The sequence below is a fragment of the Thermobia domestica genome, chromosome 4, assembly GCF_964235325.1.
Source record: "Thermobia domestica chromosome 4, izTheDome1.hap1.1, whole genome shotgun sequence".
Taxonomy (NCBI): Eukaryota; Metazoa; Arthropoda; class Insecta; order Zygentoma; family Lepismatidae; genus Thermobia; species Thermobia domestica.
In genome coordinates this window covers 293,015,481-293,023,308 of record NC_137457.1, presented here as the reverse complement: position 1 = coordinate 293,023,308, position 7,828 = coordinate 293,015,481, and the positions used below count along the sequence as shown (strand labels likewise).

Here is a 7,828-nt window from a genome sequence, read left to right as displayed (position 1 = left end):
TTTGGCAATTTCCAAAATTTAAGGGGGGTGGTCCTATGTACCCCTGCCAAAATTTAGGGGGTGGGCCATGGTACCCCTGCCAAAATTTAGAGGGGGTGGTCCTATGTACCCCTAGGTCATTGACCCCGGCCAGGGACCATGGGTCCTGAGGCAGGGACCCAGGGGCCAAAAAGTGTCCTAAAGTGCAGCCCATACTACTGTCGCGCTAGATGACTCATCTGACTCCAGACAAAATTCTTCTCTGTTGTGTCTGCTATTGTGCAGTGTGTGACGGAGTGTGGTCTCTGAGCATTCGGCATTTTGTTGATTGTGTTTATTTACGTACTGTGCTGTTCTGGGAACAAAATCGGGTGTGTCTGTGTGTGTATATGTGTGTGAGTGTGTGTTAATATATCAAAATGGAAGAAGTTACAGCCAGCACCTCTTTTAAGCGTAACAGTGGTCAAGTGTTGAAGAGCAAAGAAAGGGCTATTGTTATGAACGTGTTTAATTACGTAAAGCAGAAAAACCCGGGTAAAAGTATAAGCTGGTTCGCGAGTGAAACATCTGAAGCCACGAAAACTTCCAGGACAACTGTTTTCAAAATTCGAAGCGAGTTATAACGTGGACCTTTAGTAACACCGAACAAGAAGCGATTAAGAAAATTGCAAAGAACAGTCGATTTGTAAAATATAATAAATTTGTTAACAGTGTGATCAGACAAAAGGTCCATAAGTTATTCTTTAGAAATTTGCCACCAACACTCAATTCCGTTCTCAAACAGGTGAATTCAGATCAGGGGCGGATCCAGGACCGACATCTGGGGGGCGGTGGGTTGTCATACTGCTACTTTTAAGGACTCCAAACTTTGGGATGGGTTTTATTTATATATAGAAAATAAGAAAGTTTTCTCTTCTGGGTAGGGGGGCAATCGCCCCACTGGATCCGCCCCTGATTCAGATCCCGATTGGCCGAACTTTAAAAGATCCACGTTCCACGTACGTTTAAAAGAGCTTGAATTTGTTCATGAGAAAAGACAAAGTAAGGCGATGCAGAGAGAATATTGTGTCGTTGCGTCACAAATATCTACGGCAAATAAGAAAATTTCGAAACCAAAATAGAAACATAGTATACATGGGCGAATCGTGGGTAAATATTGGGATGGCCGTGGATAAAGAGTGGAAAGACAAAACAAATAGAAGGAATTGATCCTTTGGAGTGCAATTGATTCAATGTGATAAGTTTATTATTATTATTATTATTATTATTATTATTATTATTATTATTATTATTATTATTATTATTTATTAATCATCGTGGTGGTGGATATTTTACTACGTGAGTTGGCAACATCAGCCGGCAGTATAATAGAAGCGCGATCTGTTCTGCATTTGTTTTTAAATCTCAACTTGGCATCGCTGTTCCCATAAGACCAACAGTCCACTCTTAACTCTGGATAAGCTATATAAATAGCAATTTACTTCTAACAATTTAATCTGGAAATTATAAAGAGCAATCAAGGAGGATGTTATTACGTAAGGAATACATTTAATTATAATAATTATAGTATAAGTAAATATACCCTCAAAATATGAAACTGAAAATCAAAAACAAGCAATTATTTAAAAATAACAGACAAATTCTGACCAAAGCATATATTAACTAATAAATAATAGCGTTACAGTTTCGGCAAATTAACTTTGCCTTCATCAGACACATTTTGTCTGATGAAGGCAAAGTTAATTTGCCGAAACTGTAACGCTATTATTTATTAGTTAATATATGCTTTGGTCAGAATTTGTCTGTTATTTTATAAAAGAAGTTCCAAAGCTAGAATGAGTGGCATTCAAGCAATTATTTACTTACAATTACGTGAATTTCAGCGTCGTGAAGTCGTCTTTCTTTGTGTAGAAACCTCTGGATTACTGCTTTAGAAACAGTAATAGGGGCCCGAAACCGTAAGTCTTGAGGATGAGCCACTAACGACAAAGTAAATGAAAATTAGGGAAATAAAAAGGCAGAATGGAAAACCGTTCTGTAGCTTAACGTCCAGGCTTTTTTTTTTTTTTTTTTTTTTTTTTGTGCATCAACTGACATTTCCAACACAACTTGGATCGAGAAAAATATGATGTTTCTTTTCACCGTACTCCTTACATGTATTTTACGAAGAACTCGATTGCACTATTAACTTTTGAATTGAATGATATGTTTAGCAATAAAAAAGTGCGATCATAACCCCTCTTCCCCCCCAAAAAAATATTTTCCTTATTGCTATAAAATATCTGTACATCCACAAATAAATTTACAGACTTGGCAACGCTTGAGAGAAGCAGAAAACTCAAGGTGTTGATTTCCTAACCAACGCCTTGGATCACACAAGCACGAGGTGAGGAACACGAAGCGCATGCACAATAGAAGTCTTCTAAAGCAGTGAAAATTCAGCCAAAGCGTTGCCAACGACTTACTTGCAGAGTTGCCTCCTCAAAACATGGCGGAGACCGCACAGCACTTCTCTGTTCTTTTGCACTTCAACAGTTGATTCTGTCTCGTTGAAAATAAAAAATTCCAAGTTATGACGATCCGTTTAATTTAATTAAAATACTCTTTTCTTCATTTTTCGTTGGGCGTTGACACACGACTTGCACACCCAGAGAAGACGCTACTGATATATTATATATCCCCTTCTGTTTAGAATCCTCCGTTTCCTTTGATACATTACAAAGTACGGTTTCAAATGACGCAGTGGTTCGAAGTTTGCTTTTCAACCATTCATTTTCATGCTGTATCTCGTACGATTCTAGTCGTATTACAACACAAATTTGGCTATTTATATATTTATTATAGCGTGTATTGGGCAGGCAAATTGGTCAGTTTTCTTTATTACATTCTAAAATATTACAGTTCGATACCCAGATTTGAGGAACAGTGAAATTTTTGGATTACTGGATTTTACCTGGGATCTATTACGTGTGCAACCTATCGGTTTTTGAATGACTTCGATATCTTCATTAGCTCTGGAGATATACGCCTTAAAATCAATGTGTACGAAATAGAGTGGTCTTTTCAACGATATCTCCAAAACAAAGCGGAATTTATGCAGGATTTATACCGGCTTCTTTTGTAATGATCGCTGGTGCAAATCCCGGGGAAATGAGGGGTACACGTCCCCTCCAATCTTGGAACTGGATGACTGTGCCCCCTCCCAATAATCCGATTTGAAATGTGTTGTTTGGGGAGAAATGTGATGGTTTGTGTTCGATTTATACAAAGGAAAGTGAGATGAAATTGATGTCTCCCCCAGAATAAGACTTAAATCTGCCTGCCTCCCTATTTTAAGATAACTGTGCTCCCCCTGATCGTCCTTAGCGTTGTTTTTCAACTTCATAAATATTTTGAACATCGCTTAAAAAAAAAAAAAAGATTAGAGGAACGGTCTTACCCATCCCCTCGAATGTTGAAGATAGATTTGCGCCGCTGGTCATGACCCATACTATCATCCCTCAAAATATAACTCTTTCTTGGTGGAACACACTGTATATATAGTCTATCATACCTGAATTCGATCAAAAGTATCGAACAAGAAACATAACAAACCTACTGCGCCTCTCTTAAATCTTGTGTTGAACTCAACTATTGCTGTATTCGTAACTTTTACAAGTACGTATTTACAGATATATTTTTCCTCCTACACAATCTTCTCTTACGTATTTTATTTTTGTTTTCGTAAGTTTCGATAAGAGAACTTGTTTCTCGTTTTATTGCTCCTTTTAGATCTTCAGAAATCGATTTCAAATACGAGCGTATACACGAAACGAGTTATGGTAATTTGTGACAATTCTTTTCAGGAGTAAAAGAGGACCTGAAAAGGTAGGGGTACGGTACGTAGGGCATCACGTCACGCTGTCCCCCTGCAAGTCTTTGCCCATTGTAGTTTTTTAGGAACTGGTGGACGCCATTCATATTTTTTTAGGTGGGGAAACGGCGTTCCCCCTCACTTTTACCCATAGGTCTTTTGAAAACGTTTGCTTAAATTACACACAGATCTCAGGATCTCAATCATTAGGCAAAAGGGTTGAAAGAAAAGATCATATACATTTCAAGAACTCCAAGACTCAATATGGATAGATTTGTTATCCTAACGTAAATGTCCACATGTAATCACTGTTGTCACATAACATTCCTTAATGACAGAAATTGTGCTACAATGACTTAGCAAATATATCTCTTTCCTGATTCTGGAATTCTCAATGTAAGATCTTTCTTGCATATCGCACAAATCATTTTCTCGTTTTATCGATTTGTGAAACTGTTTGTATTAAGTTGGGAAAATGAAATGTTTGCTTGGAAACAACACAACAGATGTACTTGAGGTTCTATTTGGACAAATTCTACACATAGTTCACTTAAGTCTTCGTTATTAAAAAAAGAAAAAAAAACTTTCCATGGTGATGTCCTTAAAGATAAAGAAGACGGATGATTACTGAAAGTGAATTATGATTAAATTAAATTTTATACTCACCCGTCGTCAAAATAGAACTCGGGACCATGTGTAACAAAGGCACACACGTCAGCCACTAGACCAGTGGGGAAAGTTCACAGCTTCCTCTTTCAGTTCATTCCCTCTTATTATAGTCATTAAGCCTACTCTGGTCCCGTGTGCACTGAAAGCTCTTCTCTGACTTCAGATTCATGTTTGGGGTTGTCCTTTTCTGTAACCAAATAATTGGTCACATGGCTTGGACGTGGTTGATAAGGGCGCTATCTTGGACTCCAATATGGCAGCCACGCGACTACCTCCATTTATCCTTATATGATAATATATCATCACAAAACTAAGATGTAAACTTCGCACTGATGCTAAATCGAAGATAATGCATGAATCGATATCGTTCCTTTATGTTGCTGATATTTTAAAATATGTAGCGGGTATTATTGTTACAAAAAAATAGCTTTCTCAGTTTCATTATATTCGTTTCATAGAAGATTACTATGAAACTATCAGACACGGAAAAACACCTCGAAGTAAACATTATCGAATAGAGTTTCACATTCCTAACGGTACCTATAGTACTTCATTTTAAAAACTGAGAGCTAGGTCATTTTATGTAGAGCAAGGTACTGGATTTTGGAAACAGATTGCGCTAAACAAAGTGGCATACGCAAATACTCTTACAACTAAAATCGAAAAAACATTTGGAAAGGTAACTAGTATCATAATACGTTATTTTGGGAATCCTGTAACTCCTGGCGAAGTAAAATTTGGACAATAACCTATAATGACATAATCAATATAGGGCCAAGCGGGAGCGTGCTCTGGTTTGAGATTCATGTTTGGGGTGGTCCATTTCTTTATAAGAAAAACAGATCACATGGTCTGGGTGTGGATGGTAAGACTCCCATGTTGGATTCCAATATGGCTACTCTATCTCCTGTATATTTTATGTGTGTGTCCACTTTATCGCCAACGCCACTACGGACGCCAACTTGTGGAGCTAGAACCGAAGGAAGACTGCACAAAATGAATGGGAAAAAAATGACACTGAGAAACTATATGAAATGGAAATCAACATCTAAATATCGGAAGACATGAGATTATCCCGTAGAAATGCGCCCTTACGGGCTAGAGTAGAACAAAGATAATCTGAAGAGGTTGATCATTCAAGTAACTGGGAATTTTGACAAGAGACTCTTACTGCACCAAAGAAGCATTCAACAAAAAGAGATCACTCTAAACTAGCAGACTAAGGGAGAAGTTAGTCATGGGCTATATATATATGAAGCATTGGACTGTATGGTTTATATATGGACATTATGGACGAAGAATTATTTACGCAGCTTCAAAATGTGGTGTTGGAGGAAGATGGAGAAGATAAAATAGACAGGGAAAGTAACAAACGAAATTGTTTTAAAATGAAGAGAGGAAAAGAGGATGATTTTAGCCAGCATTCTTCATAGGAAGGCCAATCGGATTGGACACATCTTGCGAAAAAATTGTCTTCTTCATACCACTAAACAAAGAAAGATGGAAGAAAACCGAGGAGCAAGAAGAAATACACAGTTGATCGCCGATTTGAAAAATTGAAGAAAATATTGAGAGTTAAAAGAAGAAGCTGAAGATTTGATAAATGTGGAAGGAACATTTCCAATCCCAAACCTAAAATAATAATAATAATAATAATAATAATAATAATAATAATAATAATAATAATAATAAACTCATTAGTACCAAGACCTGCCAAAATGCAGAATACTTAATAATAATAATAATAATAATAATAATAATAATAGTCACAAATTGACAGGTGTAACGATTTTTTTTATCTGAACAAATTTTCATTTTCTGAATGTAACTGAGCTGGTTTGCAACAAAGTTAATTTCTTTTAAGTAATCTACCTATAAGTCGATCGTGTCTAATGTATTTGTTTGTGTTCCTTTTAGCTCCAGATTTATGGCCTCCTCATATAGTTAACATGAACCCACTGAGAGGTCCCCAAAAAAGAAAAGATGAGGTCAAAGATCTACCAAAGTGTATAATTTTTCAATTGAAGAAGAACAGGACGCCAACTCGTGGAGATGAAAACGGTCGGAAACAAGTGTGCGAGGCTTCCAAATCTTTTGGAGATCTGTACTCATTACTCGATACCAATCAGAATTCATCTGTGTATCACATGGCACGCACGTACTGAAAGATGAGAGAGCTAGAGTAAAAGAAATCACTTCTATAATAACACTATCCATGGCTTTGGATTGGATATTTTAACAAAATAAATACTGACCAACGCTTAAACACACACTGTATTTTAAACTATGTCAATTATTTCCTGCAACGAACTCTACAGCACTAGAAACTAAAGATGTCGTGTAACAATCCATCACGCATGATCGATGGTAGTGGGACAGAATATCTTAAATAAGCAACAATTTCAATTTGTTTGGATTGAACGGATCAAACTCTGTACTTATAATTACAAGATTCTACACACTTAAAAGTTTGAGATATTTGGAAAACGAAAAAAGAGAAAAACAAAAGCCCCACTTTCTTCGTTTTAGGGATTGCATTTCACTAACTTTCGTCTTATCTTCCGACTAGGAAAAAGGAGAATAACACTAAGTTCTACGCCTAAGAGTTTCGGAGATTTGGACAAGTTTTCTTTTCTTTTATCTTTTTTTTTAATTACTCCTTTCCCTTTGAAGTCGCATTTTGCAAAATCTCGTATCTATAGCTTACTGTCAAAGAACAATATTTGTAATTAAAATGCTACAACCGTAACATTTTTTTTATTTTTTTACCGGCTAGCCAAAGTGGCTAGCAACCTTTAAGAGGGTTACGCCCTCTGTGAGGTGAGTGAGTGAAAGAACTTTAGGTGCAGAGGACAATGGGTGGTCTATGTGCTTTATTGAACTTATTAATATCAAACGTTACCATAAATAACAAAACAACAAAATGAAAATAACTAAATGGGATGTAAGGAACTTTGATCCTTACCATTATGAAAGGAATGAAACATATATTCATATACAGATAGTAAGTGTTAACTTTAACAAATAATTAATGTAAAAGGTGAGATTCAATAACAATATACAAGAAAAGAAAATGAAAAGAAATGGAAATTTGATAAGCGTATGAGGATGAAGAATGAGGCGAGGTGCGAAGCACAGGACAACACATGGGTTTTGTTAATCAGACAAATGAAATTATCTTCTGCCTAGGGGCAGTTCTAGGCGATGATGAACAGGGGAAGCCCAAGTGAGTAGACAAAGGTAATTACTGTGCAGGATATGATGGATGAATGAGTGGAAGATGGTCGTGAATAATGTAGTCAGAGATGATAAAAAACGAAGGATCTC

General features: G+C 36.6%; 1 long non-coding RNA gene across 1 annotated transcript; it reads left to right on the top strand.

Annotated features, from left to right (window-relative positions):
* The first annotated feature begins 1,404 nt into the window (after nucleotides 1-1,404).
* LOC145683541 (uncharacterized) lies at nucleotides 1,405-6,816 on the top strand. The gene is made up of 2 exons (XR_014131143.1): nucleotides 1,405-1,514; nucleotides 6,419-6,816. It is a non-coding gene; the product is annotated as an uncharacterized LOC145683541 (long non-coding RNA).
* Nucleotides 6,817-7,828: the final 1,012 nt, after the last annotated feature.